Source organism: Falco peregrinus, chromosome 1 (genome assembly GCF_023634155.1).
Source record: "Falco peregrinus isolate bFalPer1 chromosome 1, bFalPer1.pri, whole genome shotgun sequence".
Classification (NCBI taxonomy): domain Eukaryota; kingdom Metazoa; phylum Chordata; class Aves; order Falconiformes; family Falconidae; genus Falco; species Falco peregrinus.
In genome coordinates this window covers 1,599,597-1,622,734 of record NC_073721.1, presented here as the reverse complement: position 1 = coordinate 1,622,734, position 23,138 = coordinate 1,599,597, and the positions used below count along the sequence as shown (strand labels likewise).

The 23,138-nt window shown below is 43.2% G+C and overlaps 2 long non-coding RNA genes across 3 annotated transcripts in view; both read left to right on the top strand.

Moving 5' to 3' along the window:
* Positions 1-11,731, top strand: part of LOC114011775 (uncharacterized) — a 35,056-nt gene extending 23,325 nt beyond the window's left edge. For both annotated transcript variants that reach the window (XR_008745319.1, XR_003553838.2), the window contains one exon: positions 11,497-11,731. This is a non-coding gene — a long non-coding RNA (uncharacterized LOC114011775). The remainder of the gene's footprint in view (positions 1-11,496) is intronic.
* Positions 11,732-13,222: 1,491 nt separating this feature from the next.
* LOC114011776 (uncharacterized) lies at positions 13,223-16,568 on the top strand. Its single transcript, XR_003553839.2, has 3 exons — positions 13,223-13,435; positions 15,337-15,450; positions 16,275-16,568. It is a non-coding gene; the product is annotated as an uncharacterized LOC114011776 (long non-coding RNA).
* The last annotated feature ends 6,570 nt before the right edge of the window (positions 16,569-23,138 follow it).

Here is a 23,138-nt window from a genome sequence, read left to right as displayed (position 1 = left end):
GCCAGGGTGAGCAAGGACTTGCTGCTTTTCTTTCCCATTTCTGTTTTTTCACATAATTTCTTGTTTTCTCAGATCTTTTCTGTCTTTTCCAACTGTCTTATTTCATTTCCTCTATTTTTTTCACATTTAGTGCCAAGCACTAATTACAAAATTACAAAAGTACCTTTTGCCTTTAGTAGGAATAATATTGATTCTCTGTTTCCTTTCTTGTGCCTCTGTCTCCCTGATTTCTGCTCTTTATTAATTCACATCCACGGTTTTAATATAAGAGTTGGAGATGGCCAGGCTGGAGTGGGCCTGGCTTGAAGTTCAGAGGCAATCAGGTCCAGTCTGACTCAAAGTACTGATGATTTAGTCTCATCACAGTCCTGGTGTCCTCTGCAGTCTGTGTCTACCTATTACCCATCTTTTACAGTTAAATGACTCAGATTGCACAGGAAACCCCACTTGTAGCCTTCAAAGATGTTATTAATCATGGGCAGTGTCTTTCTGATGGTCCCATATGCTGTTTATGGGTTTACACACCCATCACTGCTTTTTAGTGGTTGTTCAAATGGTATGGCTTGCCTTTATTTTTAAATGGGTTAGATACATTCACCCAATTGCTTCCAATTGAGAGCAGTAACTTTTAATTGAGCTGTGATTAGCTTCTTAAACTACCTGAATCTGGTGGCAGAAATACAATGCACCTTTTGTTAATTAGGAAATTGATTGCTTGGTTGTGCATCCCTGGTGGTAAATATGATGACCTTTAACATGACAGTGGATCGGTGGATCGATAGTTCAAGGGTTTGATTTCTTTGTTTTAAAGCAATCAGATGTAAGCATACCCTCCCCCACTGCAGAAAAAAATAAAATAAAATGGTTTGAGTAGATCTAAGAGTTTTACACAGGCAATGTTGCATTGCATCCCTTCTTGGTGCTTCTGAGCGTATATTTAGACTTGGGTTGCTGAAAATCAAAATATGATGCAGAAATGATAACTTCTGCCTATAAACTTATTTTTTATTATCTTAGGGATGTCTCTGCCTCAGCATTTTTATTTTCTTTTTGCCTTCAGGAGAAGCTGACAGATGTATATGTCTTTAGAAACACCAGAATTGAATACCTATGGAGTAATTACCCTAGGCAGCTGTAAATGATCCCTCTGCCTACCCCTCCCATAAGTATTTCAGCTTAGTGAGTTGTATTATTTGTGTTTTCACTGAAACTGAACTCACTTGTCTGAAATTCAACAAGATGTGTTGCCTCAAATTGTACTGGAATATTTTATGCGCTTTTGTGTTCAGAGCAGATGAAGAAAGCAAAGGGAACTTGCTGCCATTGTAGAGCCAATTACCCTGTGCCTTAATTGGCGGTCCTGGGTGAAACACTTCCTGCACCAGCTCTAACGCTTTCCCAGTACTGGACTGTAATCTACTTTAGGCAGCATCCTGATAACATCCTCTTATGCCATGGACCAAAGCTATGCAAGGCTGGTGCCTTTCCAAATGATTGCCTTGTCTTTATAAGGAAACAGTTAAATCATGTGAAATCAATCACCAATCTAAGTCCCACGATCTTTTGGGCTGCTTTGTTGATACACATTTCCAAGTCTTTTGCCCAAGTTTTCAGGAGAAAAAAAAAAAAAGTGATTAGTCATGTGGTTTAGCTGCTTCCTTTCTCAGCATGAAGTTTCTGAAGGTAAGACATCCCTAAATTAGCTCACCAGTAACTCTGTGACTTACCCAATAGTCCTTGTAGTCCTTGTCAGAAATCTCTCTATACAGAACTTACCTTGAAACTTGTGCCCGGTTGTTGTTTTTTAGGTAAAATTAACTTACATAGCTCCTTTTTAAAAACTATGCTCGTTCTAGTTCCTCAGAGGACCTGGTACAGTGGTTTGAGCAATGCAGAGGCATGGCTGGTTCTTCCTATTAAGTCTGTGCTCCTCACAGTGGCTTGAGGTCTCTTCAATATTTTACACAGTGATATCCCTCAAAGACCTGCCCTCTTGAAAGAGCAGGCTGAATCTGAGGGCAAGGAGCACAGTAATACAAACTCGAATGACCTCCTTCCAGCAAATTTGAACTTTCCAGTTCAAGTGGAAGTATGTTTCTGCTGAGACTGGTAATGTTTTGTCCTTCTTTCTATAAATCAGCCCCGAATTATGCAGCAGGATGTTCAGGAATCTCAGTGCCTGAAATGGGTAAGAATGACAGGGACAGTTACTGCTAAACTATCAGCTCTAAAGAACCTGTCTATATTCAGGTTTTTTTACAGACCAAAGCCATCATTGTTTTACAGCAGGCCAAAAGCTTTACTGTCCCTCACAGAAAGACGGTTCCAGTCCTGTTCTTAGGTATATACTGCAGAGCTACCACATGAACAGCCCTGTATATGGATGAGAACATTGCTAATTCAAAACAGCCAAGAAAATGCACGCTGCTCATCACTGCTTGTGGAAGACTGCTGCTCTGCTGAGTCACTTGAATGCCTCAGGTCCCAACTTTTACTAGTATTTATGTTCCACTGTATTTTATAATTGCTGTTTCAGTTTGAGCGTTAGAGTCACTTATGGAAAGACAAAGTTTGAATCAATAGGTATTGGTTTAGAAAAAGTCCCAGATGGAGAGCAAAAGGTCTGACAAACATGCCTCCTTCCTGCAGACCTTCAAGGTAAGATGGGTTCCCTTCACTAAAATGGCCATATTACAAACTTTTTACATGTTGTAAATTTTTAAATCTTTTTAGCTACAAATGCGTAAGTCATAAATGGGCTGAGCAGTCTGCAAAATATATGAAACGTGAATTTATATATGGGAAGTGATCTCTGGTGGGATGCCTGCTGGGGGAGGCTGGGGTGAGCTGGAGTTCTGCAAAATTTACTGACCTGTATGAGACCAAAGCAACCAGGGGATGTAGGACCTTTTCATGTGGCTTTTCTCTCTTACATCTGCTAGCGTTGGCAGAGGTGTCACACACTTCTAGTAAAAGTATTCTACTTATATAGGGGAAATGGTCTGTCTTTCAGAAAAATCATAGATAACCATCAGCAGCATCTCTGTCATGTATAGGAACTGCAGAGTCATCCACCACTGAAAGAGCATATAACAAAACATTTTTCTGACACAATCCAGTTTCTGGATGTTTCTTTAACATTGTGCTCCCAAAGATCCATTTCAGTGGTCACTTATCACTCGTAATTACAGGTCTATAATAAGATATGATAATTCCCTGTCATTGGAGGCGTAGTTCTGATGATGAAAGGGTAGGAGACTTTGAAGTGAAATAAACAGTGAAAATATGATCAGATGGAAGATAAATGAGATCCCATAGGAGAGAAAAAATTGCTGGCACATTATACTTTTAACTCCTGAAGCCCTGTGTGCTGTCTGATCAGCAGTGAAGGAAAGATGTAGTTTGAGGCTCAGGTTCAGGATAACGGATCAAAGCAGACTGTTACAGGTGCTGTTAGACGAAGAAGACTTTATGTTAGCTAGACATCATAGTGGCTGGACATCACCAGTGGTTTGAGTCTGGGTATGTCTTTGCACAGGTTTTTTAAAATAGGATCTTCGTTCAACACAATCTGTTTCATGTATAAATGTTAAGTCTTATTTAGTTGATGTTTTTAAAATTACTTACTATTTGTTATAGTTAAGATTAACCTTTCATATCTGATGCCTTACAGATATTAACAGTTTATCTGCACTCAGGGCCATTCAAGGAAAACTGCAGTTTGAAATAGTTTCATACATTTCTTCTCCAAAGACTTAGATGAGACTCAAAGCTAAAATAAATGTGCAGAAACAACATCGGCATTTTGAAACTCAACATAATTTAGAGCATATTGCATGATTGAATTACAACCTAATATCTCATAATTTTTCCCACTTGTCAGAAAAGGTCATGCAATGCTGTAAACAATCAATAGTTTTCATGTCTAAAACGAAGAAGTTCGAACAGTTTTTCATGATCTGTGAAGGTTAAATGAGGCACTTGCCAAGATCTATTGAGAGCCATCCAGGCTTTACATATTTTATAGTATGCTTAGTGGCATACTCATTACCATTACCATTAATGGCTTATGATTAATCAAAAGAATTTGGTTTAGATCTTGCACATGGGAATCATATAATTTATCTCATCTTCTGGGGTTTATCCCGAAGAAAGTGCTATGCGAATTAACTTAACGTACGCTGGAGTTTATATGGCATGTTATGTGCAGCTGTGCCAAACGTTATAATCTAAGAAAGAAAAATATGCGCTTTGTGTATAATATCACAGCATTTACATTTGCACAAAGCTTTGGTTCAGTAATTCTTGGTGTGTCTCTTGTAAACCACCATTATTACAGGCATACGGTTGGCCGTATAGAAAACACTGTAGACTGAAACCCGGCAGTTGGCTTGTCATGACTGGGGAGCAGATTAGATTTTGCCAGTTTCGGGAGATACTGGTGTGGTTGTGCGCTTGCACTGTGTAAATATGTATGTATTTATAAGGAGGCTTGGGTGTTTGACATAGGAAACGGCAGCTGGGATCTTGCTTCAGCAGCAGCGGGTTCACAATGGCCTGTACGGTAGGTCTTCAGAAGCAGCAATGAGTGTACCTGTGGTCTCACAGGGAGAACAAAAACCCACGCGTGGAAATAGTGGATGCGTGCAGACTACTCCTCGTTAGATCCTTTTGCCAAATTCAGGGCTCAGTGGGAGCTGGGAAAGCAGAGCCATCTTCCACTGGGGCCAGCGCAGAGTCGGGGTGCAAGGGGAAAGGCTCTGACAGAGGCAGGTGACAAGTCTGCAAGCAGACCATCCCGGACTTTGCCGAGAGACACGGGCCTCCAGCATTTCCCAGATGGAGATTTTGCCAGGAGAAAAGAGCCAAAAGCTGCTCTACCCAGGAAGAGATGCCGTCAGGCAGCTCAGCAGCTCCTGCCTCTCGCTGGGGAGATGGGTCATGATCATCCCACTCTGCACTGAGTGCGGGCTTTGCTGGGTGCCCAGAGGTGTACAGGATACAGCCATTTCCCCAAAAATGTCAGTGTGGTGGTGCTCAGAAAGTGGAAAAATGACATGTTGTCATATGCTACTTCATTCCAGAGTGGGCAGCAATAGGAGTGGATATAGTCACAGGGTACATGAAAAGTGCTGTGTCTCAGCTTTTAAGTAGAGCAGGTTTAGTCACTGCATTTGATTGATATCACCCAAGAATGCTTTAAGATGTGTTTATGTCAACCCTGCAGTGTGGAGGTGCCTGGAGATGCCTGAGTCAACCCCGGCACTGGGCTCAGGACCGTGCTGCTGAAGTCAGTCGCCCCCACTGCCCTCCTGGCGCTGCACCCTGCCTTTCAGCCATTTATCAGGCTGGGTTTTGCTGTTGGGAGGAGAAGTTAATGCCTGCTCCAGTGATAGCAATTGTTCTGCAGCTCTGTCCTTGCCTTTGAAAATAAGGCTTAAAATATTGTCATCAACCTGGATCTTAGCAGAGTACAGATGATAAGGGATTAGCAAATAAAGCAGGGCATCGGTTTGGCCACAGGGTCAGCTTATTGTCTAATCCTCACTATCTCCATCTCACTTTCTGTAGACAGGGAGGCTAATATCTGTTTATGGATCTCCTGGGGTCTTTGGGAGGATTAATCACTGAGTGTTCCTAACCTATTTTTTAAGTGCCAAGTATTATGAGAGATTTGTGGGGACAGCGTAAAGTAATAAGCATCATGGCAAAACCAACAGGGTCTGATACGTTCACTCTCTATTTTCTTCAGAAGGGTTCAAGAAATTCGATTGGATGAACTTCATTTTACAGCTTAGGATTTAATGGTGACCAAGGAGCAGCACAAAGTTGTAGGTAACCAAACTGATTTACTTTGTGTCTGCTCAACAGGAGTGGTGCATGTCTAGTTTCTGATTTCCAGTCCGGAAAGCCTACTGCACCTGTTGATAGCACACGTCTCCATCCAGATCAGGCTCTTCCTATCCGTATCTCTTAGATCCAGAGGTATGAGATGCCCAAATGCTCTATAACAAGTTACCAGGGACTAGTATTTCTCTAATTCCAAAAAAAGAAATAAATAATTGAAGAAATGCAAATCAATCAAAGTTTGTACAAACTCTCCCCTCTCTCTGCCCCGGTAAATAAGTCTGAAATGCTCTTTGAGCCTTAGAGGTTGCAGAAAGCCCAGGGACACACCTGAACCTGAGCTCTTGAGGAACATCAACTCAATTCTGTTCTCAAATTGTCATTGCACAGGGATGGTCTTTATTCTTAAACACCCAGGAATTAACTACTTACAGCAGTTAATTTTAATATCAAAGGCTTGCAATAATATGTTTGAAGATTATAACCTTATGAGGCCTTTGTAGTGCTATGCAGAGAAGTGGTTATGAAATTTTTTTTCTAGGAAAACCCCACTTTGTCTAATGTCAAAAATCGTAAAGAAGATGCAAGGGAAAAGATAAACCAATCTTAACCTGGAGCACCAGTGTCAGTTTTCCCTGTTTGCTCCACACACCAAGGTTGTAGGATGCCCACACTGGCATCAGGTAGCTGGGCTATAAGGCACTTTAAGTGCAGGCGGCACTGAGCTCCGTGCTGCAGTATTTCCCTAGTCCATTAATAGTAACCCTGTCTGAGCACCCTGCAGCCTTCAACGCCTACATTTCATGTACAACACTTTGGGAGAAATCCAGAAATCAGGGAAGCCACTGCCATGGGGGGCCTGGGGTTCCATCCTTAGGGTGAGCAGTCTCTCGTCAGGGATTTGGGCTTTGCACAGTGCCTAACCAAACAGTGGGTTGTTGTCTTGCCATGATGAAAAGAATACAGTGTTTTGCTTATAAATGAGATTAATTTAAATGTGGTGTAACCCCCATCAACAGTCACTTGCCAAGGTGATAATCCAGTGCAGATGCGTTCCACTGGCTGAGTGGAGAGACTTAAGGTCCACGTAACCCAGCTGTGTAGCATCCTGTGACCATCTACACAGGTAAAGGGCACTCATCCTACCTGACCCTTAAGGCAGAATGGTGGGCACTTGTCCGAGAGTCAAGGCTGCAGCTCTGGCTGGGGGGTCTGCGGTGGCTAATGCCTCCACCCAGATGGAGTTGCTGCAGGGGGAGGCTGTAGTGCAGACCTGAGGCTGCAAGACGTACCTGGACCCTTCTCCTGGGGCAGGGACAGGCAGCAGACCTGCCTGAAGAAGGTGTGCCTAGGTGGAAACCTCCTGCAGCCGGTGGCTGAGCTGCAGGAGGTGGTGAGGAGGCTGTGTAACCTCTGGGAGGCTGGGAAGGATTTAAATAGTTGCTGACAAGTGCAGTCTGCAGTGGACCCCACAGCCTGTGGCCAAGCAACCCAAAAATCCCCCACCGGCACACACAGCCAGGAGAGGGGCCAATAATGCAGAAGAACGGAAGCTCACAACGGCAAGGACCTGCGGGAGGAAGAGACATCGCCCAGAGCCCGAGGTGCCCTTGCAGAACCACTTCTGCCCTCTGCAGAATGAAGAGCAGAGACCCATCACATCAGGAGGGACACTGCAGCTGACTAAGGCAGCCTGATCTGCTTTACACTGAAGTTACCAGGGGAAAGAAATCTCAGTCCATCCCCCTCCTACCAGGCTGATGCCAGTGCCGGCAATAGATGCCCAGCACCTGGAGAGGAGTCACAGGTCAACAGGAGAGCACCTATAGAGCAGCACAAAGGTAGTCCAGCCTCCCCAGCTGGTAAGCCAGCTCCATCAGGGGCCCAACCAAAATGCTCCATACAAACACACATAGCATGGGGAATAAACAAGAGGAGTTGGAGGCATGTGCAGGCCTGCAGGGCTATGACCTTGACTGGCATCACAGAGATGTGGTGGGATGGCTCTTATGACAGTAGCATTGGGAAGGAAGGGTAGAAGGTTTTTATGAAGGACAAGCAGGGGAGATGAGGAGGGGGTGTTGCCTTCTATGTGATACAGGATAGTGATAGAGGAGCCCATGAGGAGGGGTGCTATGCTGGACCTTGTTGTCACCAACAAGGAGGGGCTGGTGTGGAATGTGAAGCTGAAGGGCAACTTAAAAGGGCTGATGAGAAAGCTGGAGAGGGGCTTTGTACGTGGGCACGTGGTGACAGGCCAAGGGGGAATGGCCTTAAGCTGAGAGAGGGGAGATGCAGATGAGCTGTGAGGCAGAAATTGTTCCCCGTGAGGGCGGCGAGGCGCTGGCCCAGGCTGCCCAGAGCAGCTGTGGGTGCCCCATCCCTGGCAGTGCTCAAGGCCAGGCTGGATGGGGCTGGGAGCAGCCTGGGCTGGGGGGAGGGGGCCCTGCCCGGGGCACGGGGTGGGACGGGGTGGGCTTTAAGGTCCCCTCCAACCCAAACCATTCTGTGACTCTATGATGAAAGGATTTTTTTTTTCCATGAGAGGGAAGCAGTTGATTAAGCAGAGAGAGGGTGAGCAGGAAGGCAGAAAGTTCATCTATCAAAACTGGCTCTTTTCAGATGTAAGACAATGGTCTTAAATGACTTTCACAATTTGCTAAATTTGCTGATCCTATTTTTCAGTGAATAAGAAATACTGATTAACAACATCATGATTCATAAATAGCCACTGAAGCTATGAAAGCCTGGTATGGAGTTAAAAGGAAGAGTCCATGCAGGGAATAAGCCTGTGCCCTTTTAACAGCTTTGGGCATCAGTGTAAAGAGTCTTTGAACCACTGTTAAAGTCCTGCAACATCTGTTTTCTTAACACCATGAGCAATTGAGTTTTCTCAGTACCTGGATTATTCACTGTGACAAAAAGAAGACATTTTTCTTTGCCAATCAGCCGAAACGTCCTTGTTGGGGCAGGAGCTGTGCGTGCCAGCAGGATGAGGGTCTGTCCCAGAGCACTTTCAGACACCTCTTGGAAATGAAGTCAGTGGAAACTTTCCCACATACAGGCACGCTGACTTTGGTATGAGCTCAAAACACTGTGAATTTTGAGACCTCTGTGTATTCATTTTTTTTTTGGTTTTTTTGGGTTTTTTTTGTTTGTTTGTTTTCTTTCTCTGTAATTTTGCAGTGGAAAAGGAGGTGGCCGAGCAGGCATCAGGAGAAGTGAATGAATTTATTGGACTACTTGCACACTGTAATGTTATTCCGCTACCAAGGATGGCAGCGTAAATCTCAGACAAAACAAATTCATTTTAGAAAGGTTATATATATGCAGATTATTTGCATCCCAACCCCTGTGTGTGCCTCCCCCGCCCCAATAAACAAACAGCTTTTTTGTCCTACTGCAATCTCTGAGGATATTTGCAGAGATAAACATGCACTGAAGTCCTTGCAGAATGGAGCATTGAATGGGAAGCAAAACAAAAACAGGAATATTGTCACCATCTTTCCTGTTTAAAAAGAATAGGTACTAAATTCTCTCTGTTGAATCAAAAATACCCTCCTGGACCAGGTCCTGGCTCTGCACTGTCTAGTTTCTCCTGCTCAGGAGCAGGACACATTTTTGGGGGACATCAAGGTGAAATCAGAGTGACTGTGCTTGGTAAAAATTGCAGAACCTTCCTTTTTGAAAATGCCTGCCACTATGGCTATAAGGATTATTTTTAGAATAGATATTACCTCCTCTTGAGATGGGGGGGAGGGGGGAAAAATCCCCAGCCTCAAATCCCAAGCTGGTAACGTGTCATATCAACCAACAAAAGCCCCCAAAACAATGTCGGAATTATTCCCAGCAGTAGCTCCACTATTGAAACAGGAGCTCCAAGAAGGCCCTTAGAGATTTTATTTTATTCTACTTTATAAGGCAGGAGATCAGGCAAGGAAATGAAGAATACCAGCTTAAAAATCTCCAAAAATAAATTATAAGGCTATATCCTCCCAATTTTCACTCTGAGCATCTGGGTAGGGTTGGTCATAGAGTAGAAAACCAATGCGAGGAAAAACCTGTGAGTCCCAGGGAGACTGCAAACGTGTCTTTGAAGCTCATTGCATCCTCTGGGGGCCATGGGGTGTGCAGCAGGACAGCGGGCATCCCTGACCCGCAGGCAGGAGGAGGGCTGGACCTAGGGGCAGCAGTGCCACTGACTGCCACCTTGGACATCTCAGGCTACGGTTTGCCGTTGTCTTTTACGACACAGATCTGAGTGTCTTCTGTCACAATATACCATGTTATTAACAGCAACTGAATATTGTTAAGTAGAAGTAGTGCAAAGTTAGACGTAATGAGTTTATTTAGCAAGAACCTGTGTTCTGTGCCTACAGTTTCACCATCCTCATCCTTTACCCTGTTGTAAACTGCAATTCTGGGCAACTTTTAAATGTTGATTTGCCAAAATTAAACTCCTTGTTAGGTTATTCCACATCGGAGAAAGTGATTTTGTGACTTGATATTTCTTTGACTGAATCCTGCTGGTTTATATCATATTTTGGCCTCTTAGGACAGAAGGAGCAGGACATCTTTTATGTGTTTGGAAATGTATGGCCAATGAATGCAACCTGTGAAGGAAATGCTCGTATTTGCCCTTTTGGATTGTCTCCAATCTCTTTGCAGGCAAAGTTTTTAATTTTTTGCCCCTCATTGCCAGCCTCATTCTGCCTTCCTATTATTGCATTTGCTGAAAGAGCACCCGGCCCAGGGGACCCCCAGCCCCCGCTGATGAGCTCCCCGTTTGGAGTATCAGGTTCCCCCACCACATCATCAATGGGGGAAAAAAAATAAATCACTTTATCCATTAAAGTAGAAAGGAAGAAGGCTCAGACAGTAACGTGTAGCTGATGGCAAACTTTGATATGTCCCATTATAACAGTACTGTGATGAGATTCAGTTATCAATTCATTAAGTCCCTCCATCTTCGTTTTAAAAAGATCATTTTCCATTGGTGGGTGGCAGATCTTCCATGTTCTGTAATGTAATCCATCTTTTTCTAGCTCAGCTTCCAAGGCTGTCTCACTGCTGAAGGCTGATGTCGGAAAAGATTTGAGAGTTGTGCACATCGGGTTTCTGCTGTCATGATTGAATTGTCTGCTGATACATATATCGCTGTGACTCAGGAAGGAATTTACTGTGAACGCAGTCCTTCTGGGAAGGATCTTTCAGTACCAGGAGCTAATTAACTAATGCAGGTGCTTTGTTTTTTATAACAAATCTCTGGTGCTTCTGCCAAAAATTAGTCACATCTTCAGCTATGCAGATACATGAGGCTCCACTTAGCTCATCAAATCTGTACTTAGTGAACCTGATGCTGCCTTTTAGGGGTGTTTCATTTCCACAAGTGAAATGAAAGTAATCGATACTTAGTACCCCAGAAAACAGAGGTTTTTCTTCCGGTCATTCTGTGATTCTTCTTTCTAGGGAACCCATATATCTGTATGCATTTAGAGGAATGATTGCTGGCCTGGTTAGTGAGAATATAATCCTTTCAGACTGGGTTAGAGTTCTCCTCTTCCGTCTAGACTTTGCTTGAGAAGCTTCCCCCAAAATCGTTGCTTGGTATTCAGGGTGTCATGATTTAAAAATGCTTCTGATTTCCAGAAAAAATAAAATAATGAAAAAAAGATGCTAGCTGGGAAGTGATATTGGATGCAGAGGAGGTCAGCAGCTCTTGCTGAATGAGCCCATCGCGCTGCAGCTGGCATCAGAGGCTCTTGGGCTGCGGATGACTTCAGCGCTTTGCATGCTGGGCTGGGCTGCTCAACACGGCCAAGACTGACTTTTCCAAGGAGCAGTGGGAGCAATAAACAAAGACAGACTTGGGTAACTCCAGTAAGGACACTTCCAATCTTCTATTATTTTTCTATGGCAGAACAGGGAGAGATTTTAAATGGATGCTGCATCTAAGAAATGTAAAGGTGGTTCCTCCAGATGAGCCTTGTGCTGAGCAGGGCTGCTGGTGTGGAAGCGGAGTGACGTGCTGGCCATGCTGCCTGCAGCGGCTGCCGCTTGTAGAGTGTGGGGAGCTGCGGGCAGCACCTCCTGCCTGGGTGGGAAGCAATATTTATGGAATTGCAGTAGCAACTGCTTCTTCCAAGTAATAAATAGTTGATCTCAAAAGGTCATGATCATATATAATATTCTTCTAGTAATGCATGCACAATAAATACATAGAGTTTGCTGTGGCTGAATTTATCAAGGCAGGACTCTGGTCCTGTAAGGAGCTGGTGAGATCGGGCACTAATCCTGTGGGATGAAGGACTTTTTCTGTCAGCTGCTGGAGTGGTTGATGGCGTCTGCTGAGGGGTGCTTGTGTGAATCTGAAGTCAATGCTAAAATACTCAGCAGCTTCAGCCAACAGATCGCATGAAGAGACGCTTTAAGATAACCAGAGTTGTAAGAGTTTGTCAGCAGTTGTTACTGTGGAAATCTTTACAGGATGTGCATGCTTACAGCTGCATCTTACAGAGGTCCTCATACATAGTGACATAAGAGAAGAAATCTAACTTATTTTTAGCTGAGAAAATATGAGCCAGTAATTGGATTAGCTGGGTTTTAATTTGCACTTTTTTCCTTTGTTTCCTCTCTTTGATCGCTAACAATATCCGTGCTGCTGGTTTACTCCAGCAATTAATTTTTAGCTTTTATTGTAATAATTATGAGTTCACAAACACTTCCGAGCAGGTATATAGGTTTACTGTATAGTTAATTCCTACATACAGTATGTGTTTATGTGAAGAAACCAAATCTTAACACAATTAACTGTTGGAACAATTTAAAATGAGATAGAAAGAACAAAGTGCTTTGTTTTACACACTCAACCAAGGTTTTTAATTGCCAGTGCTTGTGGAGCAGCATTTGAAACGTGCTCTGCCCTGCTGACCGCTCACTCAGGTTTCTGGAGGAAACATGTAGTGTCTCTAATCTAGTTTTATTTTATTTCCAAATAGCCGTCTTGGCCCACAGGGACCAGCAGCCACTGCCTTTGGTTGCTGCTCCCTCCTGGTGTTTACTCCTGGTGGTGCTGCACCCAGGCAGCGGCACGCTGGGTTTTTGGAGCTGGGGCATCCTCCCCATGCTGGGACCCAACTCCCATGCACTGCTATGGGGACCGCTATGGACTCTAGTGTCATCTAATCTTACTGAAAAGAGGGGGTCTGTCTTTGTAGATGGTGCTACCTGTTTTTCCTAATTGCTACTCGTTAGCAGAGATGTGCGTTCATCACCACACCGCTCCGGGGAGTTTGCAATTGACTGTAATAAAATAAGTAGCCATTAAAGCCACAATAAACATTTGTTTCTTTTGCTTTGCCTTCCACAAGGAGTAACACAGGAGTCGTGAGAAAATGTATGTGACTTTACCGCAAACCAAGGCAGAAAGTCCTGGTGAAGGAGGCACCTCGTGGTGGCAGCGATGGCCCAGGAAGGGAGTGGGTAGGCTGCACGGAGGGCAAAACCAGCTTCACTGCACCCCTCACACTGGGAGAGGGGCCTTTTCAAACCTGAATTTTATAAAGCCACAGGACCGCGAAAGTATAAGGTAAGCCCAGGTAAGGGATTTGGGGAAAACCCTGTGGAAGTCCCTCTCCGTCTGGCTGATGCTGCGATGAGCGCTGGCACTGGTGTCTGCGGTGGGGAGCGATGTGGCAGAGGCCACCAACCCACGCTTCCATCACAGGAGGGATTTTCCACTCACAAATAGTCCTTGGCTGTGTTTTCCTTTTCTGTCTCTATTTCTTTGTGAGGATCTCACATTTATTATTGACTTTCTTTTGGTCATACTTATGTAAAAACTGATCAAATTTAATCTAGGCTCAAAGAATACAATATGGGATTTAATACAGTAATTAAAGGGACTTAGGTTCTGATTTTATCTGTAAGTGTTCAGAAATCTGGGCATCCAAGCTTCCATCTATGGAGTAACTCCAATGTTTTCATCAACATCAGCTGGAGGGTGCTATTCTTTTTAATTGCAGTGGTCAAAACAAGATGTGCATCTGTTCTGCCAGTAAACGGAATTTCATTGAGGTACAAATAACAATAAGACATCATTATGAATGATATTTAGTACTGTTAACCCTCTTAGGTTGGCGTGTGGGTGTGTAAGATGTCATTTGTCTTAAATACATTTTTGCAGAAAATTGTTTTCTTGTCCTGGCTTTTAGAATGCGGTGGATCCCTAGAGTTTCAAATGGCAGTTCTCTACCGGTGATTCAGTGATTGTTAGTCTCCTCCTCATGCTACGTTGCTGTTCCCCTCTCAGACCCAGGAGCAGATCCCACAGAAGAGAGATCTTTCTTTGATCCACCATGGAAATTAACATTCCTCCTGCTTCTTTTCGTCCCAGAAGTTAGGATGCTAGCTCAGAGCGCTTGTGGAAATAGCAATTTCTGTCTAATAGCTTGGTTATAGACATGAAGCTACGAAGTCTAATGAGCTGTACGCTCTAATGATGTCCTGATAATGGTAGAATAGAAGAGATTATACATATATATATATTTTTAAATGTACAAAAGGCTAAGAGTAATGAAGTGTGGAAGAATGAACTGTTTGGGTGGAGTATCATGAACCCTTGAGTCAGGCAGCTGGGATACTTAAAAAAAATATAGGATCTTTCCCATAGTGATATTCCCTGCTATTTAAGAAGCTCATTATACCCTCTCTTAATTTTAACCCATATGATCATAGTTACTACAGATCTTAAATAACATCTGCCCTGGATAATCTGTGATAGGTTAGATCTAGCGGCACAAATTCTAAGCCTCCTAATGACATTCAGATGATAAAAATATTTTATTTATAGATTATATTACTCACCTAACTGTATACTGAAACTGAGAGAGAAGGAAAACACAGTCTGCATGGAGCTAATGCTGAGCAGATCGAAACAGAGCGGACTGAAATATTGGGTTTAAAGCAAAATACTCCTTTTGCTCGGTTCTGAGAAAAAACCAGAGATTTTTTTTTTTTTCCCTTTGCATTCTCAAAGCTCAGTGCTAGGAACTGCTGACAGACACTTGGATTAGAACTCTTTTGCATAAGCAACACATATTTATATGAACAACAGTAAATTGTCCCCCCCCAGCCCCCAAGTCCTGGTACCTTCAGGGGCATGGCAGCGGCCAGGCACTCGGACCAGATCTCACAGGAGTGTCCAGAGCTGCCAGGCTTTGAACGAGCTGCTGTGGCTGTTTTGTTCATGACACTTCTAAGGTGAAACTTGAGATTTTTGTTCAGACATACATTCAGATCTTTGTTGTGTTATTGGTTTTGCCCCTGTATTTCTTCCCTGTACAGGGAGCTAAAAAGGCTGCAAGCAGCCCCTTGGCACAGTTGCCCCATCATGGGATCCCTGGGAAGCCAGGGAAAAGACTCAAGTATTTTGGCAAAAAATTCTGAATAAGATATATTTTTGTTTGTTTTGTTTTTTGTTGCATGCAGATCTCCTCAGAGGAAAAGAGCTCAGAGCGTGTTCTTACACACCCACAAGACACTGTGATGCTTTGCAGTGGTTTCCATTGCTGTTAAAAATGCACCATAAAGCTCAAGTGAAAGGTAAAGAACAAAGTACCAAATTATTCTCCTGGACTGATGATATTCCACTTCATTGTCTAAACTTCTAAATCTCATAGGACTTTATCAGGTGTTGATATAAACTGCTATTATTATTATTATTACTACTATCATTATTACTACTACTATTATTACTACTACTACTACTACTACTACTACTACTACTATTATTATTGTTATTGTTGTTATTATTATTATTATTATTATTATGGCAAACAGATTTGATTTTCGTGAAATCTGCAAATGCTTTCACCAAATTGCTTCAGCTGGTAATTTTAAAGGGGCTGATATTCGCAGAGCTGCTGCTGGCTCCTTAACAGCCTGGACAGGCAGAGCTGTCTCTGGTTGACCCACCAAGAAGGAGTGGAGGAAAAAAACTGAATATTAATAATGAGGCCAGCTTGGTTTGCAGTGTGCTCTGGAGCTAGTTGTGTAGCCACTCAAGTGTGCTGCCCAGGGGGCATGCAAACAGAAGGGAAAAGGTTTGCAGGATGCCTCCATCCCAGCTGCATAAGCAAATGCTAATGTGCACGTAGCAGAGTTGTGCCTAAAATCATTGTGCACTGGATTTATTAATAGCCCATGTAGCTGGCCTTTAAACTCGGATCTTTTGCAGGAGCTGAGCTTTGGAGAGAAATGTTCCCCAGAAATGTTGTCCCAGAGGCCACAGAAGCCTTTTCCGAGTACTTGGACCGGGACAAGGCGATTCGAGTCTTCCTAATTCTGCCCTACATTAAGTAAATTATTTTCTGTATGAGTGCTGAACTTGCTGAGGCAATGTTTTCTTGCTCTCTTTATGTTGGCAGAGAAGCATCCTGTGCATAAGGACCTGCTGGGAGGGCAGAGGAGGGACAACAAGGACCTGTAGAGCACAGTGGGATGGAAACACTTAACACAGCTCTTTAATCTGGACCTTTATTCCCTCTCCAGTATCTCTTACAATGATTTATACAAGTGAGGTACAGCACTGCCAGATCTGCATGAATGCTTCTAGGATCAGAAAAAAAAAAATAATCCCATGTGCACTTGTCATTTTTTAACTGTTTTAAAAAATATTTTATTTATTCAGTACCATGTATTTTTTGCAAGTTTTACATAAATATTTATAACCCCCTGTGTATCTTTGATATGAAAGTAATTTCTCTTATGATTCTTGCTCAGGAAATTACAGCCTTCTCAGCAGATATTAGGGAATCCCTTGCTCCTTGTATCCCTTCTTCCCCCTGGCCTTGTGTGGAGGAATAATTTCTTTGGTCCCTTCTGAGGGTGACAAAGTGCAGGCGCAGCCCAATTGTCATTAGCGCTAAATGATGTGTTATGCCTTCTGGATTTGGAGCACCTCTTAACTTATTAGCATCTCAAAATCACTATGTAACGTAACCAAAGGGCCAGGCTTTGCTCCAGGGAGTGCCAGGGCTTGATGGCAGTGATGCTGGGGGTCTGCTGCCAGTACATCCCACTGCCCGTGTCCTCGCGGGATGGTTGGAGTCTCAGTGAGATGTCACCAAACTTCAGGGAATCATAGACTCATAGAATCATTTAGGTTGGAAGAGGCCTTTAAGATCATCAAGTTCAACCTTTAACCCTAGGACTGGAGCAGCACCTGGCTCAGATTTGTCTCCCTGCAATTAGTCCCTCACCCTCACACACACGTACTTTAAATTGTTGAGCCACCTATTTACTTCACCCAGTAATTGTTTTAGGAATTATTCATACTGTGTGCTTGGCAAGATTCATAGAGGTTTCCTTGGGAAACTGCAGGCCTTCAGGGACTCGGCTGGTTTATATTCACAGGGCTCATTTTTCAGAAATATCCAATTTTCTAACTATTCTTTAAAACAATGAAGTATTCTTTCCTCGTCTGCGCTAGAAACATATTTCTCATGCAGAAAACTTGTTTCCTTTTACATTTTGGCAATTGCACTGTAAAGCAGAACAACAGCAACAACAACATACCAGGGCTATCAGGGCTTGGGACCACTGCCTGTCTTCTTGTCTTCTCAGCTCCCGGCGCTTTGTGCTTGGGTCTGCTGCATCCACAGTGGGTTCCTCCCTTGAGCAGAAAAGGCAAAACATGGTTGTCTTGTGGGTCTGTACTTGTAGGAAGCTGGAGTATGGTTAATGCAGTATGTTTCTTATGCTGTGTCCTTGTTAACTGTAGGGAGGGACAGACTTCAGGGAGGCAGTGGGTGTCTGCCCAAGCTGAAAACCTTGTTTTCACCTCAAAACATTACCCCAAAATCTGTCCAGAACTGCTGCATGGGCTGCTTGGTACATGGTGATGTTTCTCATGAAATTGTCTTGGAGATTTAAGCTACAGTATGTGTACTGAAGATTCTTGTGAGAGAAGTGCAGCAAATGCCACCAGGACCAAACATTTATGAGATGCTGAAGGCAGCCCAGGTAAGCTGGGTTATATCTGCTAGTGGTCATGCTCCGTGGGACTGCTCAACACTCATATTTCATTTTGAATTCAGTTATCGTGATGATATGTGAGTTTCTGGGAAAAAAGCTGTCTGTCCCCAGAGAGGCAGCATCTCTGTGGGTGTGAAATATCACAGCTTCTTTCAAAGGAGCTTCTGACAGCTTATCCCAGCTGAGGATCGGATCATGCACGTGATGCAAAATGTCTGCTCTTTTCCACCTAACACTGACAACCAGCTGGGCCAGGATGCAGCAATGAAAGGCTGGGGGTCCTCCCACTATAGGCTGCTCAAGGACCCAAAGGTGAATAAATTTCCACTGGCACAAGTAGTGTTTGAAGTACAGCCCCTGCTTGGAGAAGCGCTTTGTCCCAGGGTTCTCCTTGCACACTTAATGTTTTCAGATAGCTTTAAAAACACATGATGAGTTTTCAAATTGGTGTTTAATTTTCTGGGAATGGACATGCAATTTTCCTTTCCCATCCCTCTGATCTCCTGCAGATAAGGTTCCTCATGGTGTGCCCAGGGTGGGCTGATGCCTAATAGCAGCGCTTATGCCCTAAGGGTTAATTGTTTCCTAATTCCCTAAATTGGCTTCTACTTTTTTTTTTTTTGCAAATAACACAGTTGCTGCTCAAAACCAGTTATCAATATAAGCTTAAGCTTATGAGTGTATCATTAAAAAGTTACCCTCCAAATCTCTTCTCTCTGCTGTATGAACTACAATATTTGAAAGAAATACAAAAAAAGGGTGAACAACAGAGCACATAAAGCAATGGTCTAAAATTGCTCTTTCTGAGGGCACGTTTTTCAGTCATGGCAGCTTGGAGCAGGAGAGGGTAGGATGGGGGACCAAAATGATTTTGAAGTTGGTTGTATTACTCCCTCCATAGCTGTTCTCTTTGTCATGTTTCCTGTCTCTTCTTTTTGCCCCTATGAAGACACAAGTGAATTAGCACAGAAACACTGTTTGTGGTCTTCATAGACAGGAAAAAACAGTGGAAGGCGCAAAAAATCCTAGCAGTGAATTTGATGAGATTGCTCCATGTAGTGTTTACCCGAGTGTATTTTATAATCATGATAATATAGGGATGAGGATGTGACTGATTTTTATGTCATTTTGTTGTTTAGGGCAGATGCTGTTCTCCAGCTTCACATAGTTTATCCAGGAAAGAGCCGGTATGTCTGTGATCCTGTTCAAACATACCCAGTCTTGGATGCCATCAAAACTTCCCTTGGAAAGTTAAATACGAGATGAGGTCAAGAGTTTTGTTATGACCAGCCGCTGAGCTGGGTTACTTGCTCACCACTGAGTGAAAGATTTTTTTCACTTTACCTTTGACTGATGCCAGTGTTGTTCTGTCCAGAAGCTTTTTCCCTATAAATCACTTTGCCTCAGTGCAGGGTAGCTGATGTCATCAGCTGCTCTTGGGCTTTTCGTAATATTTGAAGCTGCACCAAGTAAGTGGAAAGAATTCTTCACTAGCAGCCTTTATTTTTTCTGTTTTGGTCACTTCCATACTAATGAAGACAATCTTGGGTACCGAGAATTAACAAAATTCTGGTGTTTACATGTGAGCAGCCAAAGGCTGCAGTCATTGGACAACCTCCCAGATGGTCTTCTGGGGTCAGAGCCACCATAAAGGTCTGAGTGAGAATGTTCTGCAGGTGGAAAAGGAGATCTTGAACTTCCACGCTTCCCAAAACGAATTCAGATGCTAAAAAGCAAGTTGGTGCAAATTGCTCGTCAGTAGGTTTTACTGTCTTTTTAGGCTCAGCTAGTTTTCTCTTGACATAATTATACCTAATGTACTAATGGATAAGTCAGCGGGGATCTATGCTGGTGTAATGAAAAGGGTTTAACTAACCGAAAGTTATCATATATATCTCTGATTTAGCTCCCATCTCTGGCTCTTTGGGATGCAAATTGTGTCTGCTTAGTCTCCTTCACGTATTGATAGAATGGAAGTTGCTGCACATGAGGGATGCTACAAAATAGCCTTAATTGAAAGAGGATGCTTCATGTGTGGTGGCAAGCTTCATGCGTTGTGGATGGAGAAGGTAATTTGGTTCAGTGATGGTTCGGTGGGATAAGGGAACATGGCATCACAGTGGGAACAAGCCTGGCCGAAGGCATGGGGCTGGGGCTGCTATCTGCAGGTAAAACCTCTCCTCCTCAGTAAATCAAACGGCTGCGAAAGGGAGGGGACGGAGCTGGTACATTGCACTCTAGGTCCTTTGATCTGTCACTTTTACAGGCGTTGCTTTAATTTGAATGTATTATCCTCAAGGAAACGTAGTCAGTGATCTGGGCATTCAAATAGGAACATATTGCGAAATGCCCCCAAATGCATCACGTTTCTCTACGAACAGTGGCCCGGGAGCCTGTGACCGAGCCTGTCAAAGCCAGCCAAGAGCAGAGGCAGGGAGTACCTGATGGGCCATTTCTGTAAGTGGAGCTTTTGTCAAAACTGCAGAGCAAAGAGAAAAACATATTCTTAAGACTTCAGTTGCTGCATCTTAAGCTGATGCATGCTGTCAGATTGGATCTCTCATGTCAAGTTACAATCTGACTTCAGATGTCACAACCCAGCACATCAGCCACAAATCTGCCAAGCTTGGTCTTCATGTGAGAGTTGTTCCAAGAAGCAGCTTATGAGGAGATCTTTTATTTTTGGATCCACTTCTCACAGAGTGTTTCAGACCAGGTACTTCTAAAAGCTTTCCCTGATGAAAATGCCTGTGGTATGTATACGCCTGCATCGTGCAAGGCTGTTTCAAGTGCAAGACTGATGTCTGGTATCTTGTAGGTCTTGTTTGTCTCTGGCTGTCAGTTCCTCCCGTGCCAGCCTGATCACGGCTATGTCCCACACGCAAGACTATGTTTATGCTTGTGGGACACATTGGCTTGGAAAGATCTGCAGGTGTGAATATCCAGGGTTTTTTTTTTGAAAACCCCCCTCCCGCATTTGCCATGTCCTTTTCAGACCGTATCTTCAGTGTGAGTAAACCCAACACTGTCAGTACAGAGAAGCTGCCTCTGTTGCCTGAGGACCTGTCCCAAAGGTCCTCTTGAAGTTGAGTTGTCTGCTATTTCTGTAAATAATGCACTTGGGCAAGTTTATGCCAGGGAAAAATGCTGATCTGGCAAGCAAAGTGAGCCTTGCTGGCAAAGTATTTTTATGCTGCTGTACACAACTGGAGGATATGTTGGCCTTGTCTCAACACAGAAATGTCTCCTCCTGACCGCACTGGAAAGTCTGTAGTGCAATTTAGGATCCATGGTTATCCAGGCTCTGCTTTGCAGTGATAAAGCACGTGTCTCACCTTGTGTTGTTTTGTTTGCTTTATATTTGTGTTGCTTTATGATGCATGTTCACATAAATGGCAACACCCCTCTTCCCCCCTCCCCCCCCCACCCCGATTTAATGGTACTTGAATGACAGAGCCAGTTCGTGCTGCCACTTGGATTTTAGTTCTTACAAATGCTAAAATATTATCTGCTAATTATGAATGTGTATGTTAGAAAAATACTCAAAAATGTATCTTTTTAGTTAAAAGGTAAGTAAAGCAGAAGTTAGTCTATAGTTGAACACTTAGTGGCTACCATGCTATTCAGCAGACACAAACCCACAAATGGGAGAGCCAAATTCTGCATTTACACTTTCTAACAGAGATCTGTCTTGCAGTGAAATCCCATGCTGGCTAAAAGTCTACACCTCATCTTTGTCCTTCCCTTACGTTATTTAATGTCCTTTCACTATGTTTGAGACTTATGTACGTATGATAGGTTCCAAAATGGGTCCCAGGAGGAGGTAGAGGATCACTGTAGAGGGATGCAGCCACAGAGAATGCCAAAGGCTGCACATCTGGTGCAACCTGGTCCCTCACATCAGGTTGATGCGACCTGGTTCTTCTCATGTGGTTGAATGGAAGAGGCTAATTTCATCCCTAGGAATCATGGGCATGGGAAAAATAGGATAGCAGTTATGCAGGATGCATTTTCAGAATGTTGCTGACTGCAGGTCTCAGCCATCCCACTTCTGTCACCAAGGATCAGACCCTTCCAGAGGTGAAAATGTCTTTAAAACACTCTTTCTCTTTACACTTTATACTTGTGACTGTCCACAGTGACAAGTTCATAATGTGTTCCCATTATGTCGTCAGGCCAGAGATCAGAACCTGTGTGGATAACAGAAAACTGTCCTCTCTATCAAGTACCAGCTTCACCCCCAATAGCAAATTTTATATTGAGTGAAAGTAACACTTCTTACAACTGATTTCCTACAATGTTCAAAAACAGAGGCTTGTGTAGTTTGCCAGGCAGAAGCAGTCTTTTATGACCATGATTTAATTAACATGACTAAAAGGGAGGTGGTTGGCAGAGCAAGGTGTTTGCATAGGCGTTGTCTGACCAGCTCTGGGCATGTGGATATTAGCATGAGTAAATAATTATATTTGGCACCTGCTTAGTATTGCACTTCATCCGCTGTTTCTTCAGACCCACTTTTAGGAATTAAAATCATCATGTTATGTTTTACAATATTTTTTATGCATTATTGATGGCATTTATAAAATTAAATTGCATCGCATTCATAGTAACGCAATTGAAAAGTTTCAGTCTATTAATGTTTTATTGCTGGAGGGGACAGTAGCTGGTAGTTTGAGCTACACAATATATCCCAAAGGGCATGAGAACTTGCTGAAAATATGGAAAATTTAGCTTTCAATAAATGTATTAAATTGTTACAACTTGTTCATGATAGTGGTTCACTTACACTATAATATTATTTTCTTTAACATTTTGGAGACAGTGGTGCCTCCTGTGGTTTTCACTGTGTGCTGCAGAGATATCACAGTACAACAAGCGGACAACATTTATTTAAGCCTCTTAATATTTCTTGATCAGCAGTGTGGGATATTTTCTTCAGAGAAAGACCTGTTCTTACACTGTATCTCTATGTTAAAATATCCACGGGAAGGGGAGGCTTAATTGTCCCAAAGCTTGTTAGAAACTCTTCCTAGCCAAATACAGAAAACCGCATTCCTCTTACCATGAGCTACTTCTCATGGCAAATACCTTGCTTGTTTGTATAGGTTTGCAGGCGTAAATGGCTTGTGTTGTTTCCCCCGAACATTCAGCGGAGGTAGGTAGGGGTGCAGACTTGTGCTGCTGCTTAAGGGACATGTTCTGAAGGTTGCTTTCTCCACTCTCCTTGCAAGAATAAAAAGATTCCCTGCCCTCCA